This window comes from Crocodylus siamensis, chromosome 5 (assembly GCF_052110815.1).
Source record: "Crocodylus siamensis isolate JL-2025a chromosome 5, ASM5211081v1, whole genome shotgun sequence".
Lineage (NCBI taxonomy): Eukaryota > Metazoa > Chordata > Crocodylia > Crocodylidae > Crocodylus > Crocodylus siamensis.
Genome location: NC_143399.1, coordinates 57,028,038 through 57,053,576, shown reverse-complemented (window position 1 = coordinate 57,053,576; position 25,539 = coordinate 57,028,038). Strand labels below are relative to the sequence as shown.

Sequence of the window (25,539 nt, the reverse complement as noted above, 5' to 3'; positions counted from 1 at the left end):
CTGTCCTTTCCTGTTTACATCAGCAAAAAAGATGGAAACTGGCCTTGCAAGTCTATCTCAATAAAAGGTTATCTAAAGTTTTCTCTAGTCACATCTCCGAGCATGTATACAAGATGGGAGGCACTTATCCTGCCACAGAGTAGGTTCACCAAGGAGCTTCAGGCTCCCAGAGGAGACCTAAGGGAGTCTCCTCATGTCTTACCCTTTCCTCTGCTAACCCTCTCACAGATGACAATGATCTCTACATAGATTCTGGCTGTTTCATAGTCACAATTAAAACCTTAATTTAGCTGTGGCTGTGAAAGTGTTACTTCAGGAGCTGTTGAGGCACAGAAGATGTGGGAGGAAGCCTCTGAGGGGAATTCTTGTATGGCCAGGCAGCTGTCAGCTTAGCCAGGCAGCCCTATGTCTGGCCAGATAAAACAGCCTCTTTGTGAGCCCAGTTTCTGCTGAGCATAGGCCCCTACTGTCATTCTGGCACCTGTCCCTCCCCATGGTCAATGTCAAGGGCTCAGGTGTCCATGGCCACCCAGCAGTAGCCAGAAATAACTGTCCTTCCTGTCTGCTTCTAGGAGAGGGCATGCTGGGCATACCAGAAAGGGTCATAGCAAAAAAGGCTCCTACCACTTCCTGGTCCTCCCAACATGCATCTCCTGGAAGCAAAGGCCTGCTTAATAGACCTGAATAGTGCCATCATGTCTATGGCACCCCTAAAAAGGTCTCATGGCACCCTGTTTCAGAACCATGGATCTAATGAGTCAATTTGCTTGTTGTTTTTCCTATTATTTGAAGAAACTTTATTTCAGGCTCCCATTTGCTTGAGACATATCTTTTATTGTAGTAGTTTGATTTTGACAAAACTTCACTCATTGAGTCTTTTGTTTTAATGTAAAACTTTAATGTGTTCTTCAGGATTAAGTTACACTACAATTAACTTGCCAAGTTGTATCACATATCATGGTATATCAATTCTTTACATATTACCTGGGCTTCATCACTGACTGCTGCTTTAAAAATAAAATAAAATAAAAACCTACAGTGCATTGAAATATGACAAAGATGGGTGAGATAATTAACTTATGTAAATAAAGGTAGGTCGATTGACTTCAAGCTACACTAATTCATACCAGCTGAGGTTCTGAACTACAGCATGTTCTTTCCAAATAATACAGTGCATGAAACTAGAAATTATAGATGTTAATTCATCTCATAAGAAGATAGGTGAACATGACAACTAAGGGTCTATCCCTTTCTCAACATGATGGATATTTATTTGTATATCATACTTAAACAAGTTATGCACATAAATCGTCTAAACTTTGAGTGGACGCTAGCTCTGTAAATGGTAAATCTTACATAATGAAGCTTTGAAATATCACAAGATGTATCATCTTATTATTTCATGATGGTTTTGTTTATAGCAGGTTACAGTTGAATATTAAGGCATTTTAAATTCAATAGACCATTTAACAATGTTTTCCTTAAATCTAAAAAAAACAAAAAAAAATGGTTTGGGATTATAGCAATTATTTTGATCCAAGTAAGCAAAAGAACAAATTTGGAAATCATGGTGTAGTTTTTTTCTTTGGTAAGGTGGGGGTTGGTTTTTTTGGTTTTATTTTTTCTTTGTTTTTTCTCTTCCTTTTTGCTCTTTTTCATCCTGAAATTTTGAAGTGAAGAGAATATAATGAGTATAAAGATAAAGGAAATAACTACCTTGTGGCAGCTGGAAGCTACCTTTAACCAGCTGAATGAAGTGACTGAGCTGGAAAAAAAAGTATAAACTCTAATTAAAACCAACTACTATACTAGAGGACTGCAGGGTTGTAAAACTTGTAACTACCTCCCGAAAAGATGCAGGGATTCCCCCTGCTTCTTGAGCCTGACTCCAAGACCACATAAAACAATAGATCAATAAAGAGTGCAGCCACACATAGCCATACAGTAACATTGCTATGGTGCTGTGCTTTAGTATTTCCTTTTGGAAGTACTAAACGACAGCACAGTATAGGTAGTTACCGTACTGCGCACACAGCACAATTTGATTTCATCACTACATTGCCAAAGCGGTGCCCTGTACAAGGGGAGTGCGCCACTAGAACATCATAGCTGCCAATCACATGTAGACCCACATGATTGCTACATCACGGTAGCACACAGTACAGCAATGTAGTGTGTCACTGTCATTGTAGGGAGACATGTAGATGCATGCAAAGTAAAATAAAATGCAAAGTTATACAACACCTAGATTAAGGGTGGTCAACCTGCAAAACACATGCACAAGTGCCTTTAGCATCCTCTATGCATGATGTGCAGCAGGTTGGACAGGGGACAAACACCATAGCAGCAGCTAGGGCAGGGGAATTAGATCCAAGTGGCACTTGGAGTGAGTCTGGGGCTAACTTGTGGTACGTCTGTCAGAAAGGTTGGTCTCCACTTGCCTAGATGAATCCAAAGAAATTGGAGTTTAAAGGAAAATAGTGGTTCCCAATCTACAAGAATTCTTTGTATTAGAAAAAGAGTAGATAAAGAACAAAAAAGTTTTAAAGAAAATTCCTTCCTAAGTGCAATCCAAGAAAGGTTTGAAGCAGTCCTAGTGAACACAAAGAATGTGTTCACTAGGTTTGCAGCACCTCAAAACCGTGGTGCTGCAAACTGCATGTGGAGCATGTGCAACTGTTCGCCATGCTGCAAATTTGGAGTGCAGCACCAGAATTTGATACCAGGAACTCCCAGTATTAAAAAAAAATACTGCCACAAGAAAAAGTGGCACACTGCATGCTTCAGGAGCATGTATGGGAGCAGTTGTGGGCTGGACCCTGCAGTAAAATGCTCTGGCTGCTGGCCAGAGTTTCTCCCTTGCTTTAAGTGCACCCTGGCTCCTTCAGTACACCAGAAGCCAGGAGGAGCAGTGAAAAGGCAATTTTCCTGAATTGGAGCATTTTGGCTTGCAGCAAACCCCACTTGCAGAGCCATATGCAGCTGCAAAAAGCAGTGGCACAAATTTGTACCATGACAAATGCAAGCCCCTGTGGAGGCATGCCCAGAGTGACTCTAAAGAGAAGTCTCTGGGCAGTAAGAAAAATAGTCCTTGGAAGGAAGCCCAAGAAACTGTCAGGAGGGAAAGACTAGGAAGGGGTTTGTGTGCTGCTATTATTTCCGACTTGCCAATTAGTATGATAGTAAAAAGCAATTTGGGACATGAATTCTGAGTGTATGCAGTTCATTGTAAATGATAATGGAACCACAAATTGACTGAATTGTTATGGTTAGATTTACTGTATTATGGATTTGTGGAATTTCTGTTCCTCGTTTTATATACATGATACTGGTCCAAGAGAACATACTAGTCTGTATCAATTATCTTATGCATTATTAAAAAAATATATTTATAAATTTTTAAGATAACTTTTAAAAAAGATATTTATAAATCTTTTACAAGATAACGTCTCATCTTTTACAAGTAAGAAAGAGAATTTGTTCAGAGCACACTTTTAATTTAAATACATACTGAATACAATTTTTATGGAGTGTAACACCAGAACTGCAGCTGGTGTAATTTTTATTTACATTTTAAAAAAGGATATTTATACGTAATTACACTTAGAGATCTGTCAATTGATGAAAATAAAGAGTAAAAAAAAATCCATCCTTTTAGGTTAGTCATACAAAATAGGGTTTTATAGTGCACTTTTTTCTGATGGAAAAAGCAAATGCATTTTGTGATATAGGAAGGAATGAAAAGATAGAGTTATTGCTTTTGTTATAAAAATTTTAAAACACGGATTTTAGGAAATGTTCACTAAGGGCCTTGTTGCATGATCATTTTGGGTGGCTCTTGGAGCTTTTAGCCCCTGGATTGTCTGCACATTAGCACCTGAAACTGGTTTTAGGCACTCATTATGCAGCTCAAACTTATTCCACTGCAAGACAGGATTATCTCTGATCCTTGCTACCTAGCTTGTGGTACACTAAGCTTAGGCACTCTAGGTACACCTTAGTGTAAGTATCTCACCTGTGCCTCCTCCCCTGCGCCCCAGAGTCACGCTCACTGTCCCCCACCCCCTTCCCTGCTTTTGTCTACACCAGGGGAGCAAGCAGGGAGGGTTAACTTGCCTGCCCAGCTACCACCGCTGCTGTTGCTGCTGTTCTCTAGGCCAGAAAAAGGTTAACCCTATACTGCCTGCTCCCCTGAGACAGTCAGCACAGGCAGCTACAAGTAAACAATGCCCTGGGGGTGAAGGGACACAGGGGGGAAGCCCAGAATAGAAGGGGGTGGTTATTCTTACCTTTCAGTCCTCAAGTTTCTTGCTGGCCTGAAGTGTCACTGTTCCAAGCTCAAACTAGTACTAACAGGCCATGTCTACATGAACAGCAGACTGCACTGCTTTTACTGTGCAGTCATTCAGTACAAATATGGAATGAGCAGTAACCAACATTACTATGCAGTACCATTGCTGCATGGGGTTTTTTTCTGACACCACTGTATAGTAGCAATGAGCTACTGTGCAGTAGCCCATTACTACTGTGCAGTATTATTATTGTATGGTTAGAGCCTGGCAAAGCTACTGTGGGGTAACAACGTGCTACTGCGCACTAGCTCATTGCTACTGAGTGGTAGCATCTCGTGTAGACATGCCCACACTGATCAACATCTGCGTGGCTCAGAGTGTAAAGTCTAACAAGGTCCTAAGTGTGAAGCTACACATTACACTTTGCCAGTACTAAGGGCACTTAAAACATGAGCATCCACATGTTAAAGCTTCCTAACTCATTTCATTGGCCTTTCATGACATTTCAATTTTGGATAGTCTAAGTGTAATGCATAACATTTCCATAAGTTTGTGCTTTACTGGCACATTCTCACACAACTGTTAATTCCGATGAACTAACATTTTCTGATGAGAACTGTTTCACCAAAATATTCCTGTCCAGCTCTGGTATTACGTGCTTTATGTCATTAGCTAGATTATAAAGTAGTTTGTCAAACAGTAATTAGGGAAAACATGCCGATGTTCTCCAAACCAATGGAAAAATTAAAGACAAGTGTTTCTATTCATGTGCATGCTAAACTATGATGGGGGGGAGAGGTGAATAAAAGATTTTTCAGTGTGGGAAGACTTTTAAATATTTTTTCCAAATTATTACACTTAAAATATATTACTAAGTTTATTTTAGATTTCCATTATATAATACTAATCTTATTTTAGGTTTCCATTAATTTCTTATTAGTAGTATCTAATAAAAAGTGTGACAACAATACAAATATTAGTTTTATTAATATTTATTTTACCAAGAGCTAGGAAAGTATTTGTTGTTTTTTTTAAGATAATGTCATAAACATAATGACATAATCATATAAAAATCTGTTACACGCTATTATTACACTTCGAAGAAAAGGATTTTTTTGACGAACAGAATACCAAGAATTGATCTGACTGTAGTCTTCCACATTCCAATCAGTCCATAATTCTGAAATCACATATCTATACTAACATGAAAAAAGACATTTCCCCCAATCTCTCATCAGACATTTCAGCTGAATGAATTAAACTTCTCTCTACACCTTACCAAGATTTTCACTATATTTCACAGAATACTGTCTAAGTTACAATAATCTAAATGTCATAACTCAATTCATCAGTCTACTGCTATGTCTATTGATTCAGAACTGAATTACAGCCAAGAAAGACACATATCAGGGTACTGGTTATAAGCAACCCAATTGTATACTATTCTCTCTCAACTGTCTGCAAAATATTGTATTGCAGTAAATGGACTGCCTTCGAGGGCTAGGATGGGTCAATTTTTACTCATCTTGGTGGGCATTACACTGAAACAAATGATATCATGAATTGCAATGATTCCATTCCAATGAAAAAAGATTCACCACATGAATAACAATTGATTTATACAAAAACACTAACCAAGGAGCCAACAGCATAGCTGGCAGGCCAGATTTACTGCTTTAACATGACCCAAACAATGAGATCAAGCAATGACAACTTAACATGGTTAGAGTTTTTTTCTGGTCTAGTCCTTACAAATGCCAAATATAGTTCTACTTAAGTCAATGGAATTGCACCATTAATTTGTATTAAATTAGCAAGGAATTCTCTCTGATATCATGGGACTTCAGTTTGGGAAATCTGAAAATAATATGTAGAATTTGGAAATAATATCCTTCTTATAAACTTATTTCCAATTTTATAAAGGGACTGGTGGCCAGGGTCCTTATTCTGAAACGTTTTGCAATGTTCTGAAATTATGGGCAGCTATAAACAGAGTTACAAGTCCTATAAATCTTCACAGTTTTGCAGGTCCATTGGGGAGGAGATAATTCATTATAATAATGGATATTTCCAAAACTGTTTGCAGGCTATGCAAACCTTCCCTGCAGGAGGCTGTAGGAAAAGATAACAGTTTACTAGCTGTTTTTAAGCAGCAACACATCTTATATTTATAGTACCCGAGACTTTCATCCAAAAGGAACCGCAAACACTTTATGGACTACTTAAAAGAATTTCTTCACCCATTGTGTGGTAGAGCACAATATTTATTTAATAGTGCACCCCAACACCAAGCAACTGGCAATGACTATCAAAATTGGTAGTGAAATGTTAGGTATATTGAATGTAATTATCTGCATTAAGCCAAGAACTAAGCTTAACATTCAATGCATGAAAGAATTAACAGAGGTTGTTTTGTTACAAAAGGTTCCCAAGAGCTGAAAGTTGGCATCTCTACCGCCACCTTATAACACAAGCTTAGTACACTACCTTATTGAAAGGAAGGGATTTGGTCACAATAGCCACCTCCAGATGAATGTGGAAGTTTGTTTCCCCGTGGACAAGTAGCAGTCGCACACAAGGTATGCTGCTGCTATTTGTCCCCAGGGAATGCCAATGGCATGGCACACAACCGGTTGCCACAGGTCTGGCACACAGCCAGTTACCACAGGTAGGGGAGGGGAGGTGTGCTGGCCCCAGCAGCATTATCTGGTGTTCTGGGGGCCTTAGGGAGATGCAGCCATGGTGCTCCTGCAGCTGGGAGCCTGGCTGGCAGCCAGAGTGTTGCTCCAGCCAGCCAGGCACCAGTTTTGGATGGCTCATGTTGCTGCCATGTGTGCCACCCCACTTTTTTTTTTGGAGTGAGGTTTTTTTGACCCTGGGATCTCCTGGCATCAAACCCCACTCCCCGCAGTCTGCAAGGTAAGCAGCATGGGGAATGCCTGCATGTACGGTGTTGTATCACCTACCACACATCCACGCTTGTTTGGTCATGGCCAATGAGTTTTGGAAGCAGGCATGACCAACATCTTGACTGGGAACATACAGTATTATTATATGTTGGTCAGTGTTGTAGGCTATAACATACAGCAACCTTGGCAAAAAAGGATACTGTCTACTGGAGAGTGTAAAGAGGACATAATTGTTAAGTCCTATTTATTCAGCCAGCTCAGCTTCCCCTAGCCACTTATGTAACCAATACTGGACATGAAACTTACCAGCAGTAGCCCTTTTACCTAACCACTCACACATCCACGATGCATGTTCTTTGTAGTTTTATGTTAAGCAAATTAACTTGAGTAACCTTTCTACAGTGTCACATAATTGCCACATCTTACCAAAACACCGGAAATTTTCTATTAATTACCTCTGAGAGGATTTAATAATCTTCCTATAACTACCTCCTGCAGTACCTCATTCTGGTACTACAGAAGTATCTACTGTGTATTGTGTATTCAGGGATGTTCAGCACCTTGACAATTATTTCAGCTCCAAACAAGAAAGGAATGTCTAATACTGAATTATGAATCTAATATTATCAGTTGTTTCTTGCATTGCCCTCAGCACTGTAATACCTATGCCCCTTTGAGTAATTCATTAAGCATTGTTACTCATAACTGTTGGCTTGTTTTCCTTCTCCACCTCTTCCCCTGCCACCAATGTTTCTCCAGGACTAGAATCCAGTTGCTACAACATCTAGGTTTTTAGAGAGGGAAAATGTAACAACAATGACCAAATTAAAGTTTTTCCTATGACCTCTTAACCACAGATGTTAATTTGTATTGTTAGTAGCAACATTTACTGTTATGCTGTTATGAGAAACAATATGTTCTACCTGTTGGTGGCTACTTCTGAACTGCTGCACAACTCAGGGATTTTCTCTGGTATGAGGGCACAGAAATTTCTAATGGATCATATTAGCTATTTTGTGAAATTTGTCACTCATTGTAAAGAAGTAATTGTGCACACAAGGTTCTTATTTTTTTCTCTCCCCCCCCCCACCTCTAAATGGCATAGTAAAGCTGATTTTCAAGCTTTAGGAGTGTGGAATGCCTGCAGAAATGTTGATTGGAATTCTATAAAATACAGCATATGACATCTCTTGCAGAAAAGTAGCTAATGCTTAAGAAACCACCATACAGACCACAAGGGAAATTAATCCTATTAAGTGTGAACAGGTAAAAGGACACTGGATAGCAATGTGGTTAAGTAGGGATACAGAGACAAGGTTGTTAAGATGATAATCCTTCTGGCAAAGAGAAGAACGGGAATATCTGCTGAAGAAAATAAGATCACACAGGTTAAAAAAATAATTAGAGAGGCAAAAACAAATGCTGAATGCCAAATGGCAAGAGATTTTTCAGCTGACACAATGAAGGAATTTACACATTTGCTGTGCATGGAAGATAACAAAGGAAAGTGACATGGGACCGAAGAAAAAATAAAATAGAGTGACTGAATAAAGGTAATAGCATGTTTACTAAACAGTCATTTTGCGAGTATATTTGCATAACAGGAGAAGACTGGCAGAGGTCATGGCTTGAAGAGACTCTAGATCTAAAACAGTGGGTCATTTTTCTAGGGCAGATTGGAATTTAAATTGCCAGTATTCCAGAGCGTCCTTTCTAACAGCTCAGGAGTTCTGGGATAAGGGAATATTCCAACCGGCCTCCCATTGATCTACTTTTCCTACCAGGAAAAAGTGCTTTGGATGGAAAGCAAAAAGCTCTTTTGGTTATGGCACTGGCCTGAGCAAAACACAACTTGAGTTCAATTCTTGTGATATTCCAAGGAGTCTTGTAGGAAAAAAAATAGGTCTCTTTCTTCTGTGTTGGAATACAGAATGAGTAGCAATTTTTGCTTTTAATTTCCTTTGGCTCAGTTTACATGTAAATCTGTTGGCCAGGTACTATCTTTTATTGTGTGTATAATGTATAGTACTTACACAGTTAGCTGCTGAGATCAGGAGTCTCATAGTCACCCCATACAATGGGCTGGATTTGGACTGCGGGGCTCCTTGTTGATGGGATACAGACCTGTTGGTGGTAAGAAAAAAAATGGAGATGGTAGAGCCAGCACCTTTGGTGGTGGTGGTGGTGGTGGTGATAATGGAGGCAGTAGGTCAGTAATGGAGACAGCATCAAGCCAAGAAGCCATAGGGCAACCCCCTTACTGCCAACAGATGTGCCCAATAGTGTTCTCTAGCCTCAAATTCTCTGACTGGACCTGCCCCGAATTCCACCAAGGACCTCATAAGCCAAAGAGACTACATGGTTCTAGATTATATTGTACCATATAATAATAATAATAATCCAATCTTACCTAAAACTATGGGTGTCATCTGGTGATAAAAGAGGCTCTTAATGAATGGAATTGTTGACAGTGTATGTGGATAATTCTTATACAATTAACATATTATGAAAAAGTATATATAGCTTGGGAAAATCTTTAAGTCCACACTTACACCAAAATAGAAAACTTCTGAAAAATACTCCATTCCGGAGGAAAATTAAAAAAAAAGCTATTGTTGACATAAATCTATGTTCATCTTCTCTTTCATATTATGAAGGCATTTTGTAAGGAAATAAGGTTTTTTATGCCTAAGAGTTAATCTGCTTCTGCTGCTTTTTTCTAAGTGTCCCCAAGTTGTTTGAACATGCCAACAATTTTGCATAAAATAATGCTGTAATTATCTTTTATCCCAGGTACTCCCAATATGATTTCTCCCTGTAAAACTGCTAGAGAACCACATGCTACAGCCCAGTCCTCTGAAAAAAATAAATGAAGCAGAAGGATCACAGAAACATCCTTGTTATTGTTTTTGTGAGCCTGATCAATGTTAAAATTGCTAGTCATAAGGATTAGATATATAGCTGACAACCTTTTCAAGCTTCAGGCCAAAACAACCCGGCTCCATTCCAATGTGGGTCAGGTGGCTTCTTCGTCATGTCAAAAGTGTGCCACAGCCAGGCAACTGGGAGCTTCACCTGTGTTACCACTGCTTCTCACAGCCCTACTCTCTCTAGTGTGGATAAGGGCATGACTTCCAGCTACAACATCTGGAAGTTGCCACGCCCTTGTACAGCTCCTTGCTCCTTAGACCTTGTGCAGTTGCAAGCATAGGCAAAGCCCTTGAGCTTTGCAGGCTGGATGGTGGCTCCACAAGCCAGCTGTATGTCCCTGACCACTGCATTAGACTGTCTTTAGCCTCACTACTGATGAGACTCCAGGTGGAACAAGAAATTCTAGTCTACCTGAATAGACTGTAAAGCCCATGATGACTCACATTTTTCTGCCACATCATACCACATACTGATATATATACTACAGACTAACAGCACAGAGTACAGGGAAAGGAGCATTTATTTATACATCCAACCTCAAATGTAAAATGGTTTCTATCCAGTGAAACACTAAATATTTTTTCATTTCTGCACTTAACATGCTAAAATAATTGCAGAACACAGAGATTCTACTGATCTATCTATAGACTTATGGAGACAAGGATTGATCATTTTTTCTTTTATTCTTATGGGGCTTTCTTATGGGGTTTTTATTGTCTTTGAGCTCCCACCTGGAAAGAAATATGAAGGACAAAGACATATCCTTCTCTTTTTGGACTATGATTATATTTGTGTACCTGGAAGCAGAAATAGGAATCCAATCATTGTAGGTGTTTTACTTTTGCTTGATGCTGGAATTAATTCTTGGCCCATCTACAAAGAAACTACACCTGTAAGCATAGTTCTTCTTTTTAAAAAAAGCCATACTAAAAATTGTCATTGCTAATAATGTTTAAAAAAAATCTATTGATCAGTATCCTATTTTGATAGTCACTGTACAATACAGAATTAAAAAAAAAAAAATCTATGGCATAAAGATCTTACAACCTGCACATTCATTTAATCGTTCCAGTGGGGATTTAGAAAAAAAAAAAGTCAGGCAAATATTTACATTCAAACCAGGCAAATAGATATGAATGGAAGTATCAAGACCAAAACATTTGGTTACTAAGGGAATTGATTACCTCAGATCAGTCAAAACTTGACTAGTTTTTTTTCCCGTTCTTCTCAAACAGACCTTAAACATGATAGAAATTTAAATTATGATTACTTTGAGTGCAGAGTGGTGGATAAGAGGTTGCAAACTTTTCAGTAGTCAGCACTGGGGACTTACAGGCTGGTTAGCCTCATCTGAATACCTGAGAAGTTACTGAAGCATATCCTAAGGAAGTCCATTTGCAAGCATCCAGAGGAGGAAAGGCTGATCACGAGTACCCAGCAAAGGTTTACTAAGAACAAATCATATCAAACAAGCTTTATCTCTTTCTCTGATGAAGAAACGACTTGGGTGGAGAACAGGAAAGCTGTAGATAGAGTGTATCTGGACTTCAGCAAGTGTTTGACAAGGTCCTGCATGACCTTCTTATAAACAAATTGGAGAATTGTGGGTTAGACAAAGCTACTATAAAGTGGATAGACTGGCTCAATAGCTGCAAAAAAAGAGTAATTATAAATGAATCAATGTTAGAAAGTCAGGGGATTCCAAATGGATTCCCACAGGAGTCCCTCTGGAGCCCAGTGTTGTCCAACATGTATACGAGGGGTGATCAAAAAGTTCTAAGACTTAGCATTTATTTTCAAGAGTAGTGTACAAGCAACGTTTTTATGAGCATCCCCTTCAAAGTACTTTCCCCCAGATGATATGCACTTGTCCCAACGTTCCTGCCACTTTCGGAAGCAATGCTGGAAGTCTTCAGCTGTGAGTTTTTTGAGTTCCGCTTTCACATTCTTATGGATGGTTGCGATGTCATCACATCTCCTTCCTTTCAGCTTCATTTTGATTTTTGCGAACAGAAAAAAATCACATGGGGCAAGATCAGGTGAATACGGAGGGTGTGATATCACAGGAATGTTTTTTTCCGCCAAAAAAATTCTGCCGAACATCAAGTCTTAGAAATTTTTGATCAAACCACGTATTCATAATGCGGATAATGGAACTGAGCACTTCTTGATCAAGTTTGCAGTTGACAGAACTGGGAAGGATTGAAAACATGTTGAAGGAGGCAGCAGAATTCAGAAGGATCTCAACAGATTGGAAAGTTGGGATGGAGCTAGCAGGATGAAGTTCAATGCTGACAAATACAAGGTGTTATACCTCAGGAAGAATAATAAAAAATACAATTATAAAGTTGGTGACAATTAGCTGGATGGCAGCGTTAGATAAAAGGATCCAGGAGTCTTGATAGATTACAGACTCAATGTGAGTCTGCAGTGTGATGCAATTGCAGAAAAGGTGAATGCAATTTTTGGGATGCATCAACAGATGTATTAAGTGCAAAATAAAAGAGGCAATAATGCTTACTTCGCTTACTTGGGCTAGTTAGGCCTTACCTAGAGTATTGTGTGCAGTTTGGGTCTCCACATTTTGAGAAGGATCTGGAGAAATTAAGAGTCAAAATGGGTGGGTGACAAAATGGGTTGGTGACAAAAATAATAAAAGGCAAGTCCTATGAGGAAAGGTTGAAGGAAATAGGTATGTTTGGCTTGAAAAAGACATGCTTAAGAGGGGACATGATAGTAGTTTTCAAATACTTAAAGGGATGGCATAAAGAAGAGGGAAAACACCTTTTCTCTCTTGCTACAGAGTGTAGGGGACAGACCAAAGGCTTGAAGTTACAGCAAAGTAGGTTTAGATTAGATACCAAGGAAACTTCACTGTTGGAACAGATGAGGCAATGGAATAGACTGCCCAAGGAAGTTACAGAATCTCCATCACTAGAGGTGTTCAGAAAGAAGTTAGACAGGCATTGGTCCAGGATAGTGTAGGATCTATGCCAAGATGGTTTAGAAGTTATGCCTACTATGGGTATTTCCATATTTGTGGGATTTGCTGGTTGACACATGGGTCTAGAAGGGAATGTTTTTCTCCTCTTGCCGCTACGTCAGGGATTTTTTTTGTTTTGTTTTGATTTTGTATTTCCGTTTAAGCCTTCCTCAGAATCATTGGGTGTTTACTGAAGCCAAGATTGTGACTGTGATGTGCCAATGCTCCTGCTAGGATTTTAACCCAGTTAATCTTAGCTAAAAAAATATTGGCTGTTTTTTGGTGCCAGAAAAGAATTTTACCGTATTGTCAGATCGGTACAGACACTGGGGGAGGAGGGCTACCTTCCTTTGTACTGGGGGGACATGAACTGCTTCCTTAGATAACTTGAACATTTTTATTTAGCAAACTTGCAGCAGCAGAACTTTGGCCACCATGGTCCCCCTGCTTTACCTATAGCATGTTAGAGTGCTCTGTCCTGTGGCTTTGTCAGAGTTGACCATGTAGTTTTGCTAATAAGTTAGACAAGGGATTTGTATAGGATGGTTTGGATAGGGATTTTCCTGCCTCAGGCAGAAGCTTGGGCTAGATGGCATCTGGAGGTCCCTTCCAGTCTTACTTCTCTATAATGCTATTATTGTATGAAAGGAAAAAAGAACCAGGGACTAAAACAAAAAAAGTGTTAAAAATAACAGATGTAGTTGAGTATGCAGGTCCAGAGCAAGTAATTCAATACAGCTAATGAGAAGACAAAGGGGCTATTTTCCCCTTGTTTTATAATCACCACACCTTTTTCACAGTTTGGCTTTAAATAAGCAACAGTGCTAAAAAACTACTGAAGTTATAGAAATAGATGTCTGGAAAAAAAGAGAGGCTTTTTACCTGTGCTTTGTATTGCTTGCTTCTTTTTTCATGCAGAAATATTTATTGTATCTTGTTAAAACTATAATGAAAGAAAATACATCTGACTTAAGTCATTCTTCTATTCGTATTAATAGAGCTGGCGAATAATAATGTTTCTTAGCTCAGTCCTTTTATTTTCTTTTCCAATTGCTAAAGGCTTTCATTTTATGACAAACAAAGCCCAGATATGACTTCCTTCTTCAACAGTACTTTTATACGTTAACTCAGCCTGTATAAATTCATTCTTTAGGGGTTTAAACTGTCATTTAGTGTTCATATTTCTCACATCAGACTCCCTTCTTCCTAATTCTTCTGAAAACAGCTTTGTTAAAAATGCAGAAAAATAATAAGGGAAGTTAATTAGATACCTGATCAGGGTTTGATGTACAACAGAGCATCTATTAGCTAGAATTTTAATAACTATCTGAATGTAGTGCATTAGCTACAGGTAAAGGCTTTTGTGCTCAGAAAGAAGGGTCTCTAATTGTTTTTAAACTGTCATCTCATGCCTCAGCAACATAAATGCCATTTAGGGTGGGTTCACAAACACTGGGTGCATCTACATGGTGCCTTACAGTGACATAGTGATACAATACACCTCCATATGCCATGCTACAGTTTCATAGCAATCATATGGGTCTTCATGTGATTGCCAACTACATCACCATAGCAGTGCGTTCCCCCAATATAGCACACTGCTATGGCAACATAGCTGGAAAATTTCCCCATGCACTGTGTCCATGGCACAGTAACAGCTCATACTGCACCAGGCTTTAGTGATTCCAAAAGGAAGTACTAAAGCCCATCACTGTAGCAATGTCTCCATATGGCATTGTGTAGACTCACCCACTGTGTACAGCAATGAAAACAGCTATCTAGGGGTGAATCACTATTCTATGAAACCTGAACAAAGAGTAGGAAAATCAGGTGAATTCATAATGTATTATAAGTGAGAGGAACGAGTATGAGTATGAAACACCTTAACCTCTGGAAACCTCCCATGTGGAAATACTCTGAAGATAAAGCTCTGTACATTAAAAGAAAACTTAGTGGAGTATATAATACATGAGAAAAGGTCCCAGATAGATAGATAGATATAATGTCCCTGTGAATCCACAGAAAACTCTCACGGGGCAGTCTGTCTACAATACTAGTTCAGTTTAGTTTAGTCATACAAAAGCTAGTTTTATCCAGGTCATCGTGGGCACCAGTAACTTCCATATCACAGCACAAACTTTTCACTAACTGAAACTGCAGATGGGGAAGAAATGGTAACATGCTACCTAAGCCAAGCACATTGTTAGCACACTGGTAGAGTCCACAAAGAGGAATATGCTCCACACTGCATAACACTGGGGCTGTGCCATCTGTTGATGCTGCAAATCTATAATTGCTACTCCAATCAAGGAAATCCTTGGGGGTGTTGGATCTGTCTGAAATATTTTTGACAACTCCACCAGACATTGGGCTCAAGGAGACCAAGTCCATTCTCAAACTCAGAAGAAATGTGATACACAATTTGGCTGAAAAAAAGCATAATCATTTTAACATTTTGATGTCTTTAATAGATTTTAACTGGTTTTATATATTTTTAAAAATATTTAAAATAGTTTCAATGAAACATTTTAGGTAGCTTTATTTAGGGCCTTGTTATACAGTACATTTAGGTGGATTCTGGAGCTTCTAACCTCTGGACTTCCTGTATGTTAACATCTTTTAAGTAGCTTAAACCACTCATTATTTTGCTTAAAGTTCCAGGGCAGTATTATATCCAAGCTGTCTAATTTTCTTCCTTTTCCATTACTGTGTGGCCACATCCCACAGCTATTCTGCCCAAGTTGAAGTATTCCAGGATCCCAAAATGCAGTGCCCCTCCTGACTCAGGAAGAGTGGGGACAGTGGGATGCAGCAAGGTTGGACATGGCACCTCATCCCCCAGGGACATTGGACAGAGTGAGTGCTACAGCCTCCGAATGTCCATGAGCTGCAGTGCCTCTTACCGCTACCCAGACCAGCTCTGCTTCCGCCAGCAGTGGCACAAGGGGGGTGCACCACCTGAGCTCTGGAGAAAAAAAGGATCAGGCCCCACCAAATTCAGGCGGTGCCTGGCTGGTGGGGAGTAGGGCAGTGGTCACCACCCCAGCTCCCGAGAAAAATTGATTAGGCCCCTCTGAACTCAGTCCAAGCAAGCTCCAATATAGCAGCCCTGGAGCTCTCGAGTCTCACTAAAACTGTCACCGTGACTCTGAGAGGGCAGCTGCCAGGCTTCCCTGCTCTTAGCACAGAGTTGCTACAAGTTGATGAGACCAAAGAGCCCCAGGGAAGCAGCTTGGTGCTGTAGAGCTGTGGCAGCCCAGCACTCAGAACAGGACCAGATCAGATGCCCCAGAGAAGCTGCTTCCCTCTGGTAGGGCTGGGGGCCCAGACCTTTGCAGGACTCCAGGTCCCAGCATTCACACTGCTGTGTTCTCATTTCTCCTGCCTCAGTATCCAGCAGGGGGAAAGAACAACAGCATCATCATCTCCATGGGCTCCAGAGCAACATGAAAGCAGAGGTCTAGGCAGACTCCATCCTGATAAGCTGTGAGATCAGCACTCATTGTTCAAGTAGAGCTCTGGCAGGAGCCTGTGCTAACCAGGCAGTGAGCTCAGAGCCTGCTGTTAGTGTGTGGGACAGCAAAAGTGGAAGGGCTTGCTATGTTCCTGGTAATACTAGTTAGTGGATCTCTAAGGAAGCTTATATTAGAAGCATAAATTAGGACTTCACCTGTGCAACCCTAATTATCTTTGAGGCAAAATAGCTCCAGCTCTGGGAGTTGCAATCAACTAATACCAGCTCTCTTTCATATATGAAGCCTTAAAGTTTAACGGTCAAAATATGCAAAATGGGTAAGAAGTGTAGAGCTGAGGACAATGTGGGTCCTACATAATTAATGCACTTGCAATAAAAATCAAGTAGTTCACAATTGTATGTTTTGCAAGCAGAGAAGACAAATTTCAGTCAGCCAGAAAATTTCTTTTAAAAACAGACTTTACATTTAAAATACTGCATATGTAGCTGTGATGTCAGAATTAATAAAGTAAGCTCTGACTACTAAATATCTTTCATGGGATACCTGTTTCTGGCAAGATGCATGTATTTTATAGTCTTTGCACTGAAATGAGTCTGTTCAGAGTGAGCAGGCATATATGCTTCAATAATGTAATGAGACTAAAGCAAACCGTCACTTTTTTAAATGTACCCTTACATACTTTATATCAATTAAGGACAATCACATATTTAAAGGGTCCTCTATTACAATTGAGTGAATATTAAACCTCCCTTCCGATCAATGGTGAATGATACAGAATTCTGGTGTCAGACTCATTAATAATGATAAAAAAAAACCTTTCTATGTGTCATCAGTGTTTATTGCTACTGACTAGAGCAGTAACTAACAAATACTTCAGTCATCTGCTAATTTCAACACTTAAAAAAAAACCAGACAAACTGTATTTCAGGTCAAACTGAATTTAAACATCTTTTAAATTTCTTGATAAATCAAGTAATTGAAACTGACGTTCTCTCTTGGTTTAGATGCTGTGGAAAGATAATAGAAAAAACAGTTTTATATGGGTATTCTAAAACTACTTTGATTTTAAGGAAAAGGAAAAAACACTCAAATCTATTCTTGTACCCAGAATGTTTCTATTCATATTATTCTGCCTTCTATATCAAACTGCTGCTGGAAACCAGGATTTAAAAAAAAAAATCTTTCTAGCATTTAAATGAGCATGTAAGGTTTTACTTATGCATGATCAAGCTTTATTTTGAATTATCCTAGAATTTAACGCTCGCATAAGCATTAACAAAAGTGATCCTTCAAACTGTGGGCTTTGTTGAAAATAACAGAGAAATAAGATACTTTTAATAAGCAAAGTCCATTTATAGAGAATTTTTAGCATATATATGAACTAATCACTGACACTGGGTTAAAGATAACGTCAATGAATGTGTTAGACAAGATTCATACAATGGAAAGCATTTTAAAGAACCATGACATCCAGTGTATATTCTTAGCAACATTATATGTACATTGTTTTTTTGTCATTGAAAAGGTTCTATCCCACTTTGGTAGCATTCTGGTAAAACCCTGTATTGGTATAGAGCCCTGTTTATCACAGCTTTATGGTTAGTTGTCTTACAGATACAAGTATCTATATCAGCAGTTCTCAACCTTTTTAGACTCAAGGCACTCAGAAAGTGTCAGCTCTTAATTTCACTTGTTTTTATTACTACAGAACAATAGTAGAGTAACTCTATTGCAAAGAACTCAGAAAGTTCCCAATAGGTAAGAATGTTTTTAACACTATTTGAAAACTCTAGCTTTACCTTGTTTATACAGCTAGCTGTGCTAATGTGTTTGGCATATTGCAACACCCTTGAAAGGATCTCAAGTCACCCCACAGTGATATGAGAGTCACTCATGTGCTTGCGAGTCACTGATATATAGCTTCCTTAATTCATCCCTCTTCATATAGCACAAAATGGGAAGAAATAGAATGATTATATTTTCTATTTGAATTTGTGCAGCACTTAGTTCACTATCTAAAAGACACATCTGTTTCAATTATGAATCTAGCTCCCAAAAATACAACTGGAAATCTAAATTGAAAAAAAAAAATTGCACCTTACAAAGAAAAATTTCAGACATGTATCTCCACCTTTGTCTTTATCTGCTAAAAGCTACTTATTTTTCAGATGCTCTGTTGCAAAGAAACAAATGTGATTCACATCACTCTTCAACATTTTCAGATATCTGTTAAATCTCTTGACTGGCTTTTTCCTTTGCACCTTTCTTCTTTAATTGCCTTACTAATTATGTGGTACCAGCAAGAAATCTTGGAATGTTGTTCACTTTTTTTCTCCTTTACCATAAACTTAATAACAACAGCAATAAGCTCCTGATGTTATTCCAAGGCAGAAGTAAGGCACCCGCCTTTTCAAGATCCATACAATAAAAGCTCATTAGAAATCTGAATGTATGAATGGTATGGTAATTTCTTAGGACTCTCCTAGTTTTCAAAACCAAATTGCTGTTATTGGAAAACAATACAGAAAATCTCTGAAACAAGATTGACAATTAGGTCTGCATTGTAGTTCAGCCTTTCAATAAAGCTTCTTCATTTGCCTATAAATTGTCTGTTCCATTTACCTTCTTAAATTCTACCCAGTCTATGAAAGCCAAACATTGGATGATATATTTACACAAGAATGCTTTAAAGATGTGACTAATACACACACACACACACACACACACACACACACACACACACACCCTGTGTCCCTACCCCCTTGGTCTGGACCCCTTTCCCCCTCTCCACCCCTGCCATTTGGGTTTCAGCCCCACTCCCCGCCTCTCCCCCCCTGTGCATCAGGTCCTCCCTTCTCTCTCCTTGCTGCATCAGGCCCGGGGGCCCAGGGCTTCTCCCCTCCTCCCACCCATTGCCACCGCTGCCTCCAAGAAATGTGGGGAGGGGTTGAGACCAGTGCTGCTGGCCTGGACCCCCCTGTGCCATCACCGCCACCTCTGTCTCCCCCACTGGCCTCACCCCCTGACTCTGTCCCTGCTGTCATGGTGGCTCCACCACCACCTCCTTGGAGCACTCTGGTTGTTTCAGACAACCAAACAGAATTTGAATAAAGCATTATGGACAGACAGACTAAGGCTTTTATAATATTAGAATATATATATTAGTAATCTAGTTTAAAGCTAACTGTGGCTTGTCTAGCACAACCACAATCACCATTTTGGCTGCAGTGTTGGCATCTCCACTGTTACATTTATTGTTCTCTACAGTTTTATAGAAAGGACTGCATGTAACAACTTTCAGTGATGTTACAATGATCTTAAAGACCTGATTCTTCTATCACTTGTGTGGATTTACATGCATGTAAGGAAGAGGTAAAATAGACTTCCACATTTTGGAGACTTCTGTTAATTTTTTTCACCATACCCTTCTGCTTGCCTGCCTTCTCATCACCCTTTTGCTTTCTTATCCTTCTCCAGTTTTGGCCTCCTATTTCTCCTCCTACAGACTTTACAGAGTAAGCAAGTCATTCATTTACTCTACTGCCTTTCCCAGAAAGCTCTTCCTTTTTTCTCCCACTGAGTCAGGATCTCCCATCACAAGAGTCTTTCACTTAAATTAGGGGTTGTCAACTAGGGATACATGTTCCCTTGGGGGTACTTGGGAAGGCCCCAGAGGGTATGTGGTGGTGTCATGGAGAAGCGGGGGTACTTGGGAAGCAGTGGCATGGGGGCAGGGCAGTGGTGGGAAGGGGTGCTGGTGGCCAGCTGCATGCAAAGCTGATGCATAGCATCTGGCAGTGGTACAGATTGATGGATAGAGGCAGCAGCTCCGCCTCCCCCCCCCACACACTTCTTCTTCTTAGGTACCCCTGCTTCTCCATGACACTGGCTTTGCATCCAGCCAGGCATCATCAACCTGCTCTCTGGCCAGCTGGCCACAAAGTGTATAGATGCTGGCAGTGCCACGTGTGAGCTCCCCATGCCTCTGGTTTCGTGTCTGGCTGGTTGTCATCACCCTTTATCCTCTGCTCTGCATCTGGAAGGGGTACCCACCAGAAGGGGTACCCTGCTTAGAAAAGGTTGAAAACCCCTGACTTAAATGACAGATAATACTGCTCACAGCTAATTAAGAGTTCATTCATTACCTGTTAGAAACTTCATAATTAGGACTGGAGGATCCCCAATTGTTTCTGGATGCAATTAAATAATAACATTATTGCAGTGCTTGCTTTTTTTTCTTTTTCATGATGCAGGTATCAAATTTACGTTCAAGTCAGCATAAGTCACCATATTTACTGTACGGTATGGGAGTTCACATGTAGACATGTGTACATACTGTGGGGTGTTTCAGTTACTGAGCAGTAAATGCTCATGTGTAAATGTGCCCCACATGTATGATGTATACATAACCTATACTAGATCAATAGACATACTCTGGTTAAAAAGTATGGTCCTGGTGGAACCATTGAAAACAAGGAAAGTAGCATGGTGTAACATGGTACCAAATTAAAGTGACAATATATGACTCTGGTCCATAAACAGCAGTATGAAGAATGTCATGCAGTGACATATCAGTAAGACAACCCTGTATTTCTTTTTATTTTATTACAATAGTATTGCTGTCTTGCTTTACTATAAATACTTTTTTTAATATTCCATCTCCCTTTCCATTCTTTCCCCTCCAGGTATTTTTATATCATAATCATCATGAATGTTTGCTGCAGTGTTTGAGAGTTCGCTGCCTTTTGGTTTACTCTAGCAATATTCAGCAGAGACATAAAAGAGAGAACCTGACAGATTATAAGAGGAGACAGTTTCTGCTTTGATAAAAAAAATTCTTTTATTATATAGTATTCAGCCAAAATGTCACTTTCTTAAGACTTGTCAGCATATCTGCTAGTTTGCAGAAGTCTGGAAATACAATGAATCTGGATGTAAAATAAATACTCTTTGAAGCAAAAAAAAAAAAAAAAAAAAGAAAAATCAGTCCTTTGCAGTTATTGATAATATTTTTGTAAATATTAATTTGACAACTTTCTTCATTGTGATTTTACTGCAATAAGTTACAGTGGCAAAGCATTATGACTGACTACTGAAGCAAACATTTACCTTGTATATACCATCTAGCTTGCTATTATTAAACTTTAAGAAAAGATACATTCAACCCATAGCTTCCACTCAGTAGCAGAAGACAGACTTTGACATTTCCACTTTGTTTTAACATTATAATCACATTTGAAATTTCACTTTGATTAACAAAAACATAATGGGTGCATTATGTTATAAGCATTATACTTCTACCAGTGAAATCCCAGTTCTAGTTGTTAATGCCCCCCTGGACCTGAGCAGGCAAGGGAAATTCACCCACTAGCATCCCCCTCAGACATGTCAACACACCATCTGGACCCATATCTGGACCTCACAGGCCCTCAGCCGTTCCCTAAACCACCCCCCGCCTCACAGCCCCCAGACCCTGTACCAGTTCCTAGCCCCATGACTCACCCCTCCCAATAACTCAGACCCTGGCTTTATTGCTGGGACCATATCTAAAATGCCAGTCTGTACTGGGGAGCTAATGACGAGAGGTCCAGGAATTGTGGTGGCCATGTCAATGCTTTTTAGATAGGGGTGGGTGGATATACTGCATTTGACATCCTCCCCACTCCCACAACAGAACTAGAATGGCACCATGTGGCTTTCTATCAGGGTTTGAATTACAGGGGAGTGTGGGGGGTGGACAAGAAGATTACCCCTGTAAGATTTGAAAATCATAACCTGGAGGGGCTCTGATTTTATTAGGGCATCGTGATGGACATCCTTATTCTTTGCAGACCCCCCACCTCCAAGAGTCAAAATGTAATTTGAACCCTGCCCCCTAACCCTGCACCTAGCAGCAGCCAACCCACCAGCAACCATACCGCACAGAACCCCAACCCAGTGGCACCCAATCTTGATAAGACTCACTCAACCTCCAGTGAAACTGGGTTTTTGCTCGTACCCAAGAGGAAAGGAATCTATTTGGCTGTTGGAGGAGAAATGAACTGACTTGAACAGACAGCAGATCCACTTTGGATCTAAGTGCCTGACAGCTGGGACAGTGAGAGAGAAAGAGTGTTGCGGAGAAGAGGGTTGTGGGCTAGTGAATCTGCCCTTATTGATTCCTTTGAGTGCTGTCACCTGTCTGTAAGCAGACTGAGTAGCCCACAAAATACACTGTGATATGTGCTCTAAGGCCCCCTGACTGGGTGCCATCAGCAACACAGTCTGTCTTGCAGAGTATGCAGACAGAAAATACTTGTACACAGTTTCACAGGGTTTCTAACTACTTAAATTAATCTGCTTAAATTCTACCAGTTCATTTGAACACTTCCACATATCTAGTGTTTTCAGATTGTGGCCAAAAAGCTACTAATGAGGTGAGAGGGGACTTGGTAGCAGCTTACTGCTATATCAAGGGAATGCATCAAGGGTTCGGCAAACAATTGTTCACCAGGGCACACTTGGGGAAAACCAGGAGTAACGGCCACAAAATCCTGGTAGACCATTTCCAGCTTAATACTTGGAAAAACTTCTTCACAGTCAAGGTGTCCAGACTGTGGACTAAACTCCCTCCAGTGGTAATGCAATCACCTACCCTGGAAATCTTCAAGAGGAGACTGGATGCACACCTTGCTGGGGTCACCTGACTTCAGTTGTCTTTCCAGCCTAGTGCAGGGGGGCTGGACCCGATGATCTTGTGAGGTCCCTTCCAGCCCCTTACAATCTTTGAAACAGAAAAAAAAATCAAGAGCCTACACATGGTAAATATAGCAGACTACAAACCATATCCTCAACTGATAAACATCCATTGAAATCACTTCCTAACATTTCAGCCTTTTCAATTGATATATGAACTGATTAAATATTCAGGGGTGTTGGTTGTAGCTGTGTTGGTCCAAGGACATAGGCAGACAAGGTTCTTTGGGTAAATCCAATATTTTTTATTAGACTAACCAAAATAGTTGGAAAAATTCTTCTTTGCAAGGTCTCAGGTATAAACACTTTTCTTTAGGCAGAGGGAGTGTTCTTCAGATGCTCCCTCTGCCTGAAGAAGAGTTTTTGGTGCCCAAAAGCTTGCAAAGAGTATACCTTGATTACATATTTGCACTATTTTGGCATAAATAAGTGATTTATAATGAATGTGATAAAGACATATTTACAAATGAGGTTTACCTATGTCTTTGCCCAAATCCAAGCTATTGTTCTTTTGTGGTTATATATAGTGATTAATTGTTGGTGTTATGAAACTGACATTTATCAAGAGCACTGTCATTTATTTTAGAGTTTAAAAAATCTAAAATTAATTCTCCAGGACTGTCTTAGAGATACATGGGACACCATTTTAATTATAGATGTATTTGTTATTATATATATCTTCAGTGCAAAATTTGGGAAGAACTGCAGAAGCTATGCTCAAATATGCTGAAATATTTCTTACCAAAATGGCTTTTTTTAAAATTATGTCTGATATGTGTAGCGTATAGTCTTTAAAAGTAAAATATAATGCCTTATTATCACTACCAGGAATTTGTTTGGAATTTGCTTGCCTTTCTGCTTCCATTGCCCCACTATTGCACTTTCTAATCATGCTGAAGCATAAAAATATAGAAAGCTCTGAAATAGATTTTCCTTTTCTGATAATGCAGACTTGACTTTATAATTGGAAAACACGTGTACTTCTGTCAAGGGCCACTGGTATAATAAGTTTCTTTTTTTTTTAAATAAATCAACTTGTGCTTTAAGATGAAGTAAAAAAAAGCCTCACAATAACTACGTATTCTGAGTCAAAAAAGATATGTTAGCTGGAATACTATCAATGCTCTTATTCTAATATTGCTTCTTCGGAACCACAAGGAACAATATTACAAAGCATAAGTCAAATAAGAAGGACAATCTGTAGTAGCAATAGAATAATGTGTTGTTGTGAACATATTTATACTTCAGAAGATGCCCAAATACTCATGAGTAATTAATATTATGTCACAAACAAGAGTATATCTAGTTCATCACAAGCATATTTGGCAGTGTCAGCTTTTCTTTTTGGTCAGCTGTTTTTGTCATTCAACATTATCTGTTTCTTGTACAGTCAGGCATGAAAAATTATACTGAAATTTAGAACTAACATAAATTTTACCTGACCATATTAAAGCAATTAATTTAGGTATACGTTGTACTCTTACAACCTACTCTGAATGGGAGGTAATATATATTTATGCTGTCCCAGAGCAGAAACTGAACAATGACTCTTACTTTATATGCATTCAGACTTTCATCTTAGTTTAGTTTCCTGCTTCTCACTGCAATACAAATAATAAAATAAAAAGAATGATTCACACAAAGAGTTTTATCCCAAATTTACTCTTGCTTCCCACTTCACAGTGGCTCTGTACGTTTTGGAGTTAGAGCCAAATTTTCTCAGCTTAATCACTACCTACCCAGTTGTACAGAATGTACAACTTCATGATGCGATCCATACTAACAGACAGTACAAGAAGTCCATTTCGCCCCTTACTTTCTTGTGTTTGTATGGAGAACAGGTCATGATTTGGCCTTAAATTAATAAGAAAAATATTCTGTTGACAGTCATCATTTTGATAGATTTGGGCATGTCCAGAGGAGAGCGAACATGCGTTTCCCTGGGGACAAATAGCAGCACATAGGTGTGCTGCTATTTGTACCTGGGGAATGCCTCTGCATATGCACTCTGGCATGTGACAAATTGCCCAAGGTGGGGTAGGAGAGAGTGGAACCAGCACCTCAGCAGTCTTACCTGGGGTCCTGGGGCCCTCCTGGGGTTGCAGTGGTAGTGATCTGGGTGTGTGGAGCCTAGTCGGCAGCTGCAGCATGACTCTGGCTGGCCAGGCTCCAATTTCAGGCAGCGTAGGTTCCAGCCATTCGTACCACCCTGC

At 39.6% G+C, this 25,539-nt stretch overlaps 1 long non-coding RNA gene across 1 annotated transcript; it reads right to left on the bottom strand.

Annotated features, from left to right (window-relative positions):
• Positions 1-943: 943 nt before the first annotated feature.
• LOC149864140 (uncharacterized) lies at positions 944-25,539 on the bottom strand. Its single transcript, XR_016442754.1, has 4 exons — positions 25,401-25,539; positions 23,226-23,354; positions 9,235-9,325; positions 944-1,660 (listed from the first exon to the last, which is right to left on the bottom strand). It is a non-coding gene; the product is annotated as an uncharacterized LOC149864140 (long non-coding RNA).